The following is a 15,949-nucleotide window of genomic DNA, read 5'->3' as shown; positions in this document are numbered from 1 at the left end:
CCCCAAAATGTCTTAAATTACCTGGGGTCCAGTGGGGGGGGGGGCAAAGGTAGCGCTGGCGCCATTTTGGTTCCTGTCCCCCGACGTCACGAGCGTAGGAGATTGCTCCTGGACCCCCTCTGGACCCCCAGGGACTTTTGGCCAAAAGTCCAGCGGGGGTCCAGGAACGACCTCCTGCACTCGAATCGTGTTGCCGTATTGCAAAATGGCGCCGGCCGTATGGCCATATTGCCGTATTGCATGCTTGTCATCTGGTGCTTATCAGAACACAGAATTAATTAATGCTAGCATCACATCCCTCTTGAAGATACTTGCATATATAAAATGCTAACAAACCTTAACTTCATAACCCACTAAACAAGATGGGAGGCCACATTTTTTCACCATATAGGACTTGCAGTGACACACGCTTTCTGGGTCTGGTCTGCTGGTCTTGTCCCTTCTCAGGTCCTTGGCATGGAGGTGGAGAGGACAGCCTCTGTCACTGAAGCAAAAGGCTGTTCATCACTTCAATCTCTGATACCTGTGGTGGTGGTGGTGGTTGGGAAGGGGGGGGGGTAAAAAATTTTGAGGAAGTGAGCCATTATTATAAATAAATTTATTGAATTCGAAAGAATAAACAATTTTTTGGCCGAGAGTAAATCAAGATGGCCACTCAATGGGAAGACACTTTCAGCTTTTCACAAACGCACTTGCAAGAAATTTTGTCAGCACCGGCAGTTTTTATGCCAGGGAATCAAGGAGAAAGTTGGGAAAATTTGACTCGTTTAAATAAGAGGATAGTGAGAACAAATTTACATTATGGCACATTAATAGAATATTGTAGAGTCCAGCGGATCCCTAGAGGTTTGCGTATAATAAAAGAACCAAAACTCTAAGTAGAATTTGAAGATTTTCTTGTGAAATGGAACCAAATCCTTAACAAGTGCTCTCTTGACCTAATGCTTTTGGTTATTGAGAGAGCTAAGATGTTAGCAGAAACTTTACAGGTAGAACATGAACAGCTATTAGAAAAAAAAATCAAAATTTGGAAAATTTTGAGGTTAAATTGAAAGAGTTTCAGGATACCATCAGTGAATTTACAGAAGAGGTTAAGCAGGGCAAAACCAGTAAATTCGTTTCCGTAGGCTAGGGTACCCTAGCCTACGGAAAGAGAATGGGTTCCTTGCTGCAGCTGCAAAAGATCAGATCCCATAGCTGGAAGTCTGCCAGGTTCTTCAAATACCTGTTTAAAGGCAGACATGAGTTGCGGAAGGTTGGAAAGCATGGGGTCAGAGCGCTGCCACAAAGGGGAGACGTACTCCATTGCCTTGCCATCCAAAAGGGACAAGATAAAAGTTGTCTTGACCAGATCATTCAGAAACAGTACCGCTTGGAGAGTGAAATGCATATAGCATTGGTTCAGGAATCCCAGACACCGTTTGGGATCCCCAGAGTAAAGCGGTGGGGCCGGCATAGAAATGGCTGCCTGAGCAAGGTCGGATGCCAGCACGGAGGTCACAGGAGTAGACAGTGGGATGATAGGCGGAGTCAGGGCATCATGCCGCGCTGCAAATCGGTTTATGTCCTGCCACCACCTGTTGCAAGGTTGACTGGAAATCCTGGAGCTTCTGAACATTCCCAGGAATGGTCTTTAACACTACTGGATCCATGGGATAGGAATCTAGATGGGCTTGTAGACGCTCCAGGGAGGAGGCCAAAGTTTTAAGAAAATACTGTTGTTCCTGCACCTTGGAATCCAGAATTGGAATGGCCTAGAGGACACATGGCTCCACCGAATCCATGGCCTTTGCAATCTGTTGCGCTGGAGGTGGACCCTTGGCCTGACACAGAGTTGTTATGGCCCTCTGAGGGATCCCAGAGGGTGCCTGCCGCCAGGAGGCAGAGCACACGCGGAGACAGAGGTGGACAGGAACTTCACCAATAATGGTCTGGGGGCTCCGCAGGTTGAGCACTTGGATTCCTGGACTGCCTGGGCTTAGGTGGGCCTCTGGGGGTCTCCTGGAGAGATGATGGAGTAGTCAGGCAAGCTGAGGTCGGGCTTGGAGAAGACACAGTAGTCAGGCAGGCTGAGGTCAGGCTTGGAGAAGACAATCCGAGGCATATGAGTTCAGGAACTAGAAGTCACCTGGAGGCAAAAGGAAATGAGGAACCTTGCTGCAAAGGCAAGCTCTGACTGTCAGAGCTTGCCTTCAATAGGCCTGGTGAGATGATGTCACCCGGGAGGGCCAGCAGCCATTGGGTGCCGCTGCCCTTTAAATAAAGGAGAGGGGCATGTGCGCGCACCTGAGGAACCCCAGGAAGGAGGAGGGATCGGCGGCGGCATTTCCACCGCAGAGAAGGCCCGCGGGGAGGACAGCGGCGGCGGCTTCACCGTGCCGCAAAGACAGGTGTTGCAGGCCGGGCTGGTGAGAGAAGCGCAGCGTCGACGGTGCTCTCCTTCCACTGCGGGAGACGAAGGTGAATGAGGCCGGCCGCCGCAACAGGAACACTGCAGCATTTCTCCAATTAGCACCAATTTTTCCCATGGTTTTCTGTATGTCAGTTTTTATGCTAGTTGTGGCACCCATTTTAGGTTTACCACAGATGTTAAGCACCAGTTTGATTTACATACCATTAGTTTCTAGTATCAAGTGGGGTTGCAGGTTTTTAATGTGAATGTTATACATTTGCGCTAAAATTTGGCACCACTTCTGATGCAGATTTTATATTGGCCTTACTATGAATTCCACACTCAGACATACTAATAAAAGCAGGGACCCTGTAAGACTTCCACAAATCTTGCAAATCATTACTAAGGGTCTCTTGACTGCCTGGGCATTATTTGTATATTTATTTATTTTATTTTTATTTTCCACTTTTCAGCACTTCAAAGTGGATTACATTCAAAGTGGAAATAATGCAGGTATTTCCTTATTTCCAGAGGGTTTACAATCTAAAGGGCTGATGTAATAAAACACAAGCTAAAATCAGAGTTAGATTTTAGCAAGGGTTTTCTTTTATATGCATGCTAAAATGAGTGGTCCCTGTGGGATGCAGAAAGCTAATAATATGATAATAAACCAAGCATTAAAAAAGTGCTCTAAACAGCTTTTTTTTTTTACTCTATGGTCATGTTACCTGCCATTAGTTTAAAAACCAGTATAAACTGTCCTTTCGGGATGGGATCCCTTCCTGTTTATTGGTGTCCTTAGCAGAGAATTAAATGCAGGGGTTCCTTGATGTTGCCCAAAAGGGGTCAAGACTAAAACCCACTCAATCAAGTCTTCCGGTGGTAGGGAGGAAGAGCAGGAATAAAGATAGGGAAAGGGTAGCTAGGTGTGTAAATAATATAAATTAATTCAATTTCTGATACAAGATATTCTGTCAAATATTACTTATTTTTATTATACAACTTGAACAATTCCTATTGCTTAACTTCTCTCTTTTTTTTTAAATCTTAGAACCTGTTCCTTAAAAACTACATCTGTGAAATTATCAGATAAGTACAACTTTTTAATCTATCTTTTTCATTAACCATTAAATGCACTCTTAAATACAACTAATACTGTATTTTATTTAACAAATTGAGTCTTTGTTATACTTATATTTTTCAGGTAACCAAGAGTCTCTTTTTCCGGAATGTTACCCAGGTAAGTGTAGTACTTTTCTATACTTTTTTTATGTTCCTCTCTTAAGAACATAAGAAATTGCTATACTGGGTGAGACCAAGGGTCTATCAAGCCCAGCATCCTGTTTCCAAAAGTGGCCAATGCAGGCTACAAGTACTGGCAGGTACCCAAAAACTAAGTCTTTCCCATGCTACTGATGCTAGTAATAGCAGTGGCTTTTTTCGAAGTCAACTTGGTTAATAGCAGGTAATGGATTTCTCCTCCAAGAACTTATCCAAACCTTTTTAAACCCAGCTACACTAACCGCACTAACAACATCCTTTACTCTTATATATTCCCCTGTCTCTTTGTATCTACTTGTCTCTTTTTAATTTCTTTATATTTCTTTTGATGTTTTTCCTCTTTTCTGTGTGATGATGAGTTGGTGTGTGCATACACTTGTTGAAGTTCTTTGTAGATTCTTATCAGCTGAAACATTCTAGCTCCAATGATGTCTTTTTACCTACTACTCTACTCTCAAATAAAATAACATGGAAAGAATAAATCCTTATGACTGACCAATCTTCCATAAGCTAAAGTCTGTATATTCCCTAAAGTGGTATATCCCCATCATCTTATTGTATACTGAAACTTACTAAATGTAACCTATTAATAAAATCACCCATTGTACCTGAAGACTGGAGGATAGCTAATGTAACCCCAATATTTAAAAAGGGCTCCAGGGGCGATCCGGGAAACTACAGACCAGTTAGCCTGACTTCAGTGCCAGGAAAAATAGTGGAAAGTGTTCCAAATATCAAAATCACAGAACATATAGAAAGACATGGTTTAATAGAACAAAGTCAGCATGGCTTTACCTAAGGCAAGTCTTGCCTCACAAATCTGCTTCACTTTTTTGAAGGAGTTAATAAACATGTGGATAAAGGTGAACCGGTAGATGTAGTATACTTGGATTTTCAGAAGGCATTTGATAAAGTTCCTCATGAGAGGCTTCTAGGAAAAGTAAAAAGTCATGGGATAGGTGGTGATGTCCTTTCTTGGATTACAAACTGGCTAAAAGACAGGAAACAGAGAGTAGGATTAAATGGACAATTTTCTCAGTGGAAGGGAGTGGGCAGTGGAGTGCCTCAGGGATTTGTATTGGGACCCTTACTTTTCAATTTATTTATAAATGATCTGGAAAGAAATACGACGAGTGAGGAAATCAAATTTGCAGATGATACAAAATTGTTCAGTGTAGATAATTCACAAGCAGATTGTGATAAATTGCAGGAAGATCTTGTGAAACTGGAAAATTGGGCATCGAACTGCCAGCTGAAATTTAATGTGGATAAGTGCAAGGTGATGCATATAGGGAAAAATAACCCATGCTATAGTTACACAATGTTAGGTTCCATATTAGGTGCTACCACCCAAGAAAGAGATCTAGGCATCATAGTGGATAACACATTGAAATCCTCGGTTCAGTGTGCTGCAGCAGTCAAAAAAGCAAACAGAATGTTGGGAATTATTAGAAAGGGAATGATGAATAAAACGGAAAATGTCATAATGCCTCTGTATCGCTCCATGGTGAGACCACACCTTGAATACTGTGTACAATTTTGGTCACTGCATCTCAAAAAAGATATAGTTGTGATGGAGTAAGTACAGAGAAGGGCGACCAAAATGATAAGGGGAATAGAACAGCTCCCCTATGAGGGAAGACTAAAGAGGTTAGGACTTTTCAGCTTGGAGAAGAGACGACTGAGGGGGGATATGATAGAGGTGTTTAAAATCATGAGAGGTCTAGAACAGGTACATGTGAATTGGTTATTTACTCTTCAGATAATAGAAAGACTAGAGGGCACTCCATGAAGTTAGCATGGGGCACATTTAAAACTAATCGGAGAAAGTTCTTTTTTACTCAACGCACAATTAAACTCTGGAATTTGTTGCCAGAGGATGTGGTTAGTGCAGTTAGTATAGCTGTGTTTAAAAAAGGATTGGATAAGTTCTTGGAGGAGAAGTCCATTACCTGCTATTAAGTTCACTTAGAGAATTGCCACTGCCATTATCAATGGTAACATGGAATAGACTTAGTTTTTGGGTACTTGCCAGGTTCTTATGGCCTGGATTGGCCACTGTTGGAAGCAGGATGCTGGGCTTGATGGACCCTTGGTCTGACCCAGTATGGCATTTTCTTATGTTCTTAGAAAACAAAGAATAATTATAGTTTCCCTAACTAAAGATAAGGATAGGTCCCTCTCATTTGTTGCATTCAATCACATGTGCAGGTCCCAGATGAGTGGGTTTTTTGTGCAACTGTTACTTTCATTTATATTTTTTTTCTTTTGTTTCTTTACTTGCACTCTGATGAGCTCATGCCTGCAGTGAAGGGCTGTGACTTGCCAGAAACGCTGTACAATTTTTATTTGGTATAATTTATAAGTAACCTTTCTTTCTTAGCATTCTCCCTTACCTTTGCAGGATGCTTTTCCAACAGGGCTACTCTGAGACAATATTTCTTCTTCATACTTTGATAGTCATAATTTGACACCCTCTTGGTGCTGCCTCTGCTTTCAAAATGCAGCAGCCTTTAGCTGCTGCTAAAATCTGTGAGTCAGCAGCTTGTTAACTATCTCCTATTTTCACCTTTCCTTGACCGGTACATATCATTAAATACTAAATTTATTGTTCAAAAGTAGCAAGCACACAGAAGATATAATGAATTTGCACTCCTGTTTAGTGCAGAAATTTGCAGCCAAATTCCAGCTTGAAGATCCACTAGTAAAAGTGAGGAGGTTGCTGTTTGATCTTATGTTTTCACCCTCCTCACTGTAACTGCCTCTTTCCACCTGGAGAGCTTCAATTGAGAAATGAGAGTGTTATACATGAACAGGAGGTGGGGCCTCTTTCAATGGAAAGGAAGCTCTAAAGCAAGGGGTCATGGGATGAGGATGAAAGGGGGTAGACTCAGGAGTAATCTTAGGGAATATTTCTTTACAGAGAGGGTGGTGGATGCATGGAACAGCCTCCCAGTGGAGGTGGTGGAGACAAAAACAGTATCTGAATGTAACAAATTGAGATAAAGACAGGCAATTTCTGTAGGAGTGATGGGAATTGTAAAGCTAAATTACTTGGGCAGATGGGCAAACTAGAGAGGCCCTATGGGCTTTTCCTGCAATCACATTTCTGTTTGCAAATAGCTATTCTTATAATATGAGAAAACATGAAGTATGTCAGAAGCTCCACCAGTTATATATGAATAAGTACATATTGTCATTAATGGAAGTGGGGTAACAGCTCCTCACAAAAATTTCTGAAGGGCCTGAGGACTTTTGGTCTTTGATTTATGGTAGGATTTGTCAATACTATTGATGATTCTAGATCTGAATATCGTAAAACTTCTGGTAGTATCTGAAGTTGTATGTTTGCTCTGCTCAGTAGCATTTAGAATTGAGAAAATGTGTTCTTCCCATATAATAATCCTATTACTTTTAAAGAAATCTTATGATAGATTATCATTTAGAAAGTAGAATGAAATGACTGACAATGCCCTTGCTATGTGAAATGGTTTTGGTAATATAATTACATAACAATTCACACACACTCCAAGATACATTCCCCATCAATAAGTGACTTTATGTGTATGATTGGATTTACAGTATTATTTTTGTTGCGATTCCTCCCGTGGCTGGAGCCACAGGAGGCCTCTTACCTTCCTCTTTCCTTCAGCCCAACTTCCAACGCCTCTCCCATGCGGTCCGGGGACCGCCCAAGTTGTCCTCAGCACGGCGGGCCTTGCTGCCGTGTCCCATTGTGGCAGGAGGCCACAATCATCTCTCTTATGTGGCCCGGAGGCCACAGAAGCAGGGGCCTCTCCCGTGGCATAGAGCCGCTGCCATTCCGCGGTCCAGAGGCCATGCCCCGGACCTCTCCAGCAGTGGACGCCGCCATCTTCTACAGGCCTGGAGGCTTGCCCTCATGAGCCAGGAGCCACCTACAGCATTCCCATGTGGCCCGGGGGCCACCAACCTACCTCGGGCCCTCTGTGGGGAGAGGGCCTGCATCCCCGGACTCACCTGGCAGTTGGAGCCGCCTGTGATCCTCTTTCAGCGGTAGGGAGTCGTCCCTGACACTGGGGCCTGCTTCTTCTCTGCAGCCATCCATGTGGTAGCAGGGCCACTGTCCAGGGTCCTCCACTGCTTCCTGTGTCATCCTAAGGGGTGAAGCCACGCCTCTCTGCCCTTCTTAAAGGGCCAGTGAAGGTGTGGTTCCTTCCTGACTCCTCACTGGGTGTTTCCTGCTTCAGCCTACAAAAGGTTTCAACTGTCAGTCCTTCCTCGCCTTCGCAAGGAGCAACTTCCTTCCTGGAGCTGGTCTCCTGAGGATCTCTGTTTCCAGCTCCTGCCTGGCATCCTTGTCTTGGGATCTCATTCCTTGTTCCTGACTTCTTTGATGTTCTACGTTCCTGGCCTCTTGTCTTCGTGATGTCTCCATTCCAGCTTTATCCTGATGACTCTGTTCCAGCTTTATCCTGATCTCTCTGTTCCAGCCTTGGTCTCTGTATTTCCTTGATGTTCCATGATGTCCAGTTGTCTGCCCATCCATGATGTCCAGTTGTCCATCCGTTCCTGATGTCCAGAGGTCCATCTGTTCCAGATGTCTTCAGCTCCACCTGACCCATCTCTCGTGGTCTGTAACCAGCCCGGCTGGGCTAGTAGGGTGCATAGTGGCCCAGTGGTCCGCGACCATCCTGGCTGGGGTGTGTAGGGCACTGGTGGGCCTTTCCATCAGACGGCGCCAAGGAGTCATCTCTTCCCTCATCAGTCTGCCTTGATGTCCGTAACCTTGATGTTTGCCTTGCCTTGATGTTCTTGCCTGATGTGTCCTTCCCTGGACAGGTCCTGTCCTGCAGTATGGCCTGAGACCAGTCCGGCTGGGCTGAGTAGGGCGCCAGAATGGACATTGTATGCCTGGAGGTTCTGGACTTTTAACTATTGGTTTTAGTCTATTTATTTATTTATTTATTTATTTTATTTATTTAACGGTTTTATATACCGACGTTCATCGGAGATATCACATCGGTGTAAATTAAACAAAACATTATGCTGAAGTAGCGCTTGACAAAAAACATGGTGGATAAACATATAAGAGCCTAGAAACTAGAAAAATGCAGAGTTTTATATAATATTTACAGGATAACATCAGTGTACATTAAACAAAATATTACACTGGGGTAGCATTTGACAAAGAACGAGGTAGATAAACATGTAAGAGCCTAGAACATAGTAAATTGTAGAATTATGTATAATATTTACAGGATAAGTATATATGATATATATAAAATGACTGAAGCATATGTTCCCTATTGGTTATAATGTAACTAAGAATTGGTTACAGCAATGGAAAATTGTATGGTTATCAAGGATTACTGAATTATATGGATACAGTGCAGCTGAGACGTGTCTTGCCTGAGTCTTGATGTTCCACGTGCCTTGCTTGAGTCTTGCCTTGTTAAGTCTTGTCTTGCCATGCCTTGCCCTGCCCTGCCTTGAGTCCTCATCTGCCTTGCAATGTCTGAGTCTTTGTCTGCCCTGCAACATCCTGAGTCTTCGTCTGCCCATCAACGTCCTGTCTTCATCTGCCTTGCCACGCCCAATGTCTTCATCTGCCTTGCCATGCCCGATGTCTTTGTCTGCTTTGTCACGCCTGATGTCTTCATCTGTCTTCTCCTCTGTCCGGATTGCTACTTCCCGCTGCTTCCTAGCGGCAGTCTGAAAGGGCTTGGAAGGGTCGGAGGACCATTCAGAGACCACCATTGCATTGGTGGTCTCAAGGAGGCTCAGGATAAGGACGTTTCACTGCAAGGGCTCACATTTCATCTCACACTGGAGAGCGCCCCCGGTGCTCTCTCCCATCCGCAGTGCAACAATTTTACTATGGTATTTGGAATGAGTTATGCTAATTTTAAAAAACTGCATAAGAAATTATATTTAAATTTATGTTGCACAATCCTCAAATTCCTTCACATGAGATTTTTTAACCATCTATTGTGGTCATCATGGTAGGTTTTTTCATCACCTTCATTGCCTTATGTTTAATCATAGGCCAATGTTCATTTTTTTATAAAATTTTCTTTTTGCAATATAAAATACACTTATGTTAATTGTGTATGCAGTTTTTTCCTCCAAATTGGGACCATGTTTCGAATGTCTGCATCGGGGGGTGGGGGGAGGGGTTCATCTCACTACAGCCATCTCATTCTTTGTAAAATTATCTTGGATGCTGTGGTTTTACTAAAACTCATTTTTATTTTATTCTTTTATTTATTCATTTTTGTATACCGTTGATCAGTGTAGCCATCACAACAGTTAACAAATCAGAGCATATACAAATAATCACTCAAGTAAATACAGAATTTGCTAAAATATTAAAACAGGAATGATATTGCTCATTATGTTGCACTGGAGGTTGCAGATCCACGATGAAATCTGTGGAGAGGCTTGACCAGGGCGTCAGTGGGCTCAGGAAGTGGTTGGAGAAGTCTTCATGGGTGACCAGTCGGGGTTTTTTGCTGTGCGCAAACCGGACAGGAGTCCAGGCCACCAATATTGCCTTTGGAGCATCTCGAGAATCCGGGCTCGGCCGGGGTGGCCGGCCAGCTTGGTCGTGAGCCGGAGCACATGCTCATGGAGACAGAGGGGGAACCACCGTCTTCCTGACTGGTACTGTGGTGGTGACTGCAATAGATATGCAGGCGGGATCAATAATGTGCCTGGGAGTCTCGGGTGTGTCTTCTGGCTTGACGGAGCGAGAGAGTGCATCCGCACAGAGATTTTTTGCCGCTGGGTGATAGCGGAGCTTGAAGTTGAAGCGCTCAAAGAACAGGACCCAGCGGGCTTGTCCTGGGTTAAGCAACTGGGCCTCCTTTACGTATTCTAGAATTTTATGGTCCGTAAATATTGTGAATTTGTGTTGCGCCCCTTCAAGCCAGGGACACCATTCCTGGAGGGCAAGTTTCACTGCTAGGAGTTCACGGTCCCTATGGTATAATTTTGTTCTGCAGAGGAGAATTTATGTGAATAGAATGAACATGGTATTAGAGATCCCTTGGTGGAGTATTGACTCAAAACCGCTCCTGCTCCAATGGCAGATGCGTCAACTTTGACGATGAAGGGGCGGTTAGGATCCAGGTGACGTAGACACGGGCCGGCATAGAAGGCCTCCTTTAAGGCATGGAAGGCTGATTGGGCATTGGGGCTCCACACTCGAAGGTCACATTCTTTCCTAGTCATGGCAGTGAGTGGAGCGACCAGAGTGGAGTAATTGAGGATGAAGTTTTGATAGTAATTTGTGAATCCAAGGAACCTTTGTAAGGCTTGGAGGCCCACTGGTTGAGGCCAATCTCGAATACCCTGTTTGTCAGGGTCCATGGTGAACCCACGATTGGAGATGATGAAGCCTGAAAATGGGAGACTGGGTTGTTCAAAAATGCACTTCTACAATTTAGTATAGAGATGATGTTCTCTGAAGCGTTGGAGGACTGTTTGAACATGGGAGTGATGAGACTTCAGGTCTTTGGAGAAGATTAATATATCTTCTAGATATACTATGATGAATGAGTACAAAAGGTCCCGGAAAATCCCATTCACTAGCCGCTGGAAGACTGCAGGGGTGTTGCAAAGTCTGAAGGGCATTATTACAAATTCATAGTGACCGTCTCTTGTGTTGAAGGCGGTTTTCCAGATGTCTTCCAGTTGAATTTGTACTAGGTTATATGCTCCCTGGAGATCCAATTTATTAAAAATTTGTGTGCCCTGTAGGCTGGCGAACACTAATAAGTAGCAGTGGATACCGGTCCTTACTGGTTACTGTATTCAAACCTCTGTAGTCTATGCATGGTCTTAGACTGCCATCCTACTTCTTTACAAAGAAGAACCCGGCGCCTGCTGGAGAATTAGAGGGTCTTATGAACTCTTTGGCCAAAGTTTCTTTGATGTATGTGGACATTGCTTGGGTTTCTGGGAGTGAAAGGGGATAGGTTCTGCCCTTGGGAGGCATGGTTCCAGGTAGGAGTTCTATGGGGCAGTTGAACTCTCGGAGTGGAGGCAGGATATCGGTGTTTTGTTTGGAGAACACGTCTGTGAATTCCGAGTACGGGGCAGCTAACCCAGGAAGGGTTGTAGAGCTTAGAACTGTCACAGATGGAGACACTTGCCGTAAACAGTGGGTTTGACATCGAAGGCCCCACTAGGTGAATTGCAGGGACTGCCAGTCGAAGTGGGGGTACATGTAACTGAAGCCAAGGAAGTCCAAGGACTATGGGGTGTGTTGATCGTTTCAAGATCAGGAGGGAGATATCCTCATCATGGAGAGTCCCATCGGTGAGGCGAATGGCCATGGTACAGTGAGTGATACGATTGGGGAGAGGTTCTCCTTGAATTGAGGTGGTATGGAGTGGTATCTCCAGAGGTTGGACTGGTATCTGAAGGAGCTTGACGATCTCCTCCATAATGAAATTTCCACTCGCCCCAGTGTCCACGAGAGCGATGGAGGCAAATGGACATGACTCCCTAAGAAGGGAGATAGGCAGCAACAGTTGAGGGCCAGAAACTGTAGTGCCCAAGCTTGGGACCCCCACCAGGCTCAGGCTTTGGAGTTTCTCGGACGCACAGGGCAAGTCTGGAGAAGGTGTCCGAAACCACCACAATATAGGCAGAGACCTAATTTTCTGCATCAGAGACGTGCCTCTGGGGTCAGGCGACCATGGTTGATTTGCATAGGCTCCTCGGGAGGTTGAGAGGTGGCTGGTAAGGCCTTTAACCAAAGACTCTCTGATCAGGGTGATCGTAGGGCAGGAGGCCAAAGGACCCTTACCTCCTGATGCCATTGTCAAAGGTGGTAGTCAATTCTACCGACCAGGGAGATCAAGTCTTCCAGAGATACGGGGATCTTGCAGGTCCTTAAGGGCCAGAGACAGTCCCTCGAGGTAGAGTGCACACAGGAAGTCTTCTTGCCAACCTAACTCAGTGGCTAGTGTTCTAAACTCCACGGTATATTCAGCGAGCAAGTGCAAGCCTTGACGGAGGTGGAGTAGATGGTGGCCAGCGACCGCCTGTCAGCCTGGGTACTTGAAGGTGCATCAGAAGATGGAGATGAACTGAGGGAGCTGGTGAAGGATTGCTTTAGAATGCTCCCAGAGTGGGGAAGCCCATGCCAGGGCCTTCCCCTCAAGACATGAGAGAATGAATGTGATTTTTGTTGCCTCATCGGGAAATAGTGAGGGTTGCAGTGAGAACTGCATATAATATTGGTTTATGAAGCCTCGACACAGGTGAGGATCCCCATTGAAACGGGGTGGAGCTGGGAGGGCCAGCGGTGCCCGTGAGGGCAGGGTAGTGGCAAGAGCCCCTGGGTTAAACATGGCAGATTACATAAGAAACATAAGAAAATGCCATACTGGGTCAGACCAAGGGTCCATCAAGCCCAGCATCCTGCTTCCAACAGTGGCCAATCCAGGCCATAAGAACCTGGCAAGTACCCAAAAACCAAGTCCATTCCATGTAACCATTGCCAATGGCAGTGGCCATTCTCCACCGAGGAAGCCAACGCTTCCATGATCCGTTTTTGTTCTCAGACACAATTGACCAGACCAGGGATGGCCTGCAAGGCAGGAGATTCCGCCGAGTCCATGGCCTTGGCAACCTGTTGTGCTGGAGGTGGACCCTTGACCTGGTGCAGGATTGGTACGGCCCTCTGGTCGGACCCAAAGAGCGCCTGCCACCAGGAGGCGGAGCACACAGGGAGACAGAGGCTAGCTGGAGCTTTGCCAATAACAATCTGGGGTTTCCGCATGTTGAGCCCTTGGGTACCCAGACCGACTGGACTTAGGTGGGCCTCGGATGGTCTCCTGGAGAGGTAGCAGAGGGGTGTACCCACCACAAGCAAGTGTGCATGGCTGATGTACAGGTGATGGACCAGACCTGATCTGGAAGCTTCAGAGGCCTCAGGGAGGTAACAGTTCAGGAAGAGTCTGTGGGCGAGACAGGCAGTGCCTGCAGGTCTAGTGAGGTGAAGGCCGCGGTTGGATTCCAAGCAGATAGGTCTGGTAGTCTCAGAAGGCCTGAAGAGAGTGACCGAGTGACGCGCAAGGGTCAGAGCCAGAGTATCAATCCAGAAGTGTTCAGCCAAAGCAGGGGTCAAATACCAAGGTCAGTCCGAGCGTAGTCAAGGCAAGCGAGGATCGGTTCCAGGTAGTGACGAAGAAAATGGTCAGGCAGGCAGTGGTCACTTCCAGGCAGCAGTCAAAGAGAATGATCAGGGAGGCAGTGGTCAGTTCCAGGCAGCAGACGAAGAGAGTAGACAGACAGGCCGAGGTCAGTACCAGAGATCAGTCCGAGGAGGTACTACTTGAGTAAGGATACAGGAACACACAGAGATGCTGGAGCAGGGAGACGCTGGAACAAGGAGACGCTGGAAAAAGGAGACGCTGGAATGCAGGATTAGGCAAGCTTACTACACCATGGTGTCGATCCGATTGCCAAGGTGAGATCCTGGGGACAGGGCCTTGCTATTTAAAGTCAGGTTAAGTGATGTCATCACTTCGCATCCAGATCGGGTTTCCCGTGCCTGGCCCTTTAAATAGAAAGACATCGGCTGCGCGCGCGCCTAGAGGCCGTGGTGAGTGACGGGGATGGGGGGAACTAGCGGCAGCAGCGAGACCAGAGCTGGTTGAGGATAGTGCGAGGTGAGCAGGCCCGGTCGCGGCACCCACGCAGCCGGGACACACAACACATTAAAAGGAAAATGCAGTACAATATTATAAAGGAAATGATATTATTCATAATAAGAACAAGTTAAATTTAAGCATAAAGGAAAATAAAAATATATTAAAAAGCTTGATTAAAAGAAGTTTAAAATTGCGGAAAAAAATCTTGAGAATATGTAGTGTAGGGTAAGTGGATTATTGGACATCTTGATATGCTATTGAGAAGGGCCAAGTCTTTAGGTCCTTTTTGAATGTCTTAAGATTCGTTTGTAGTCTTAATTCAGAAGGGAGTGCGTTCCATAGCTTAGGGCTTGCGAGTGATATTGCACGTTCACGCACTTGTGAAAGCTGTGCGGATCGAACTGAGGGGATTGTTAGTAAACCTTTGTTAGCTGAGCATAGATTTCGTTGTGGTACATGAAGTTTAATTGCCACGTTCAGCCAGTCCGTTTGTTCTTCATATATAATTTTATGTAATATGGTATGTATCTTATATTCTATTCGAAATTTTATTGGTAGCCAGTGTAGTGATATCAAAATAGGCGTGAGGTGTTCGTATTTTTTTGTACCAGTTAGAATTCTTGCTGCCAAGTTTTGATCATCTGTTCCGAAATGTTACATTTAGTCTTTCCTTTAAATGTACCCTCTCTTGCCATGACTTGTTTTCAGTGCCAAGGTTAGACTGGAAGCTGAAACCAGATGTTTTATATGTTATGTATACCTGTGCACTACTTTTTAATTTGAATTTTAAATAGCAGAATATCATTCAATTTCTAAATTTAATCCCCAAGAGGTTAAAGAGTGCCACAGGCGAGGGAACAACTAAAGGGAGCGGCAGAGGAAGCAAGTGTTTCTTCCCATAGACTTTCTGGAAAGCTGAAGAGCCTGAGGCCGTGCAGGATTGAGAGTTGTGCAAGAACTCTACCCATGGCAGAAGAGGTGCCAGTTGTTCTGGTATTCATTTGCGTAGGCTCTGAAGATGGTCTTGAGGATGCGATTGGTTTGTTCAGATTTGCCATTTCCCTGGGGGTTGTATGCTGTCATGAAATCCAGAGAAATGTCAAATTTCTTGCACAGTGAATGTCAATATCTGGCCGTGAATTGAGCGCTTTGGTCTGATACAATGTGTTTGTGTGGCCCATGCAACCAGAAGATGTGTTGCATGAACAGACGGGTCAACTCCAGAGCCAAAGGAAGCTCAGGGAGTAGAATGAAGTGAGCCATTTTGGAGAAACAGTCGACTTCACCCAAATGATAGTGGAGCCATTAGAGAGGGAGAGGTCCACTATGAAGTGAGTGGACAAATGGATCCAGGGTTCTCTGGGGGCTGGCAATGGCTGTAACAGCCCCCAGAGGGTCATGGGACCAGTTCAATACTTTTTCTCTGAGAGTGCCGTGGTATGGTCATGGTAGTAACCAAGAGGATTTGGGCCAAATCAATGACGTGTCTGGGAGGTTCTGGGGTGTCCTCTGACTGAAAAGTGTGGGAAAAGGCATCTGCATTTTTGGATGCTGGCCAGTACCTCAGTTCAAAGTTAAAATGTATAAAAAACAAGGACCAGCGTGCCTGTTGAGTATTCAACAGTTG

Source organism: Rhinatrema bivittatum, chromosome 2 (assembly GCF_901001135.1).
Source record: "Rhinatrema bivittatum chromosome 2, aRhiBiv1.1, whole genome shotgun sequence".
Lineage (NCBI taxonomy): Eukaryota > Metazoa > Chordata > Amphibia > Gymnophiona > Rhinatrematidae > Rhinatrema > Rhinatrema bivittatum.
Note: the sequence above shows the minus strand (reverse complement) of the source record.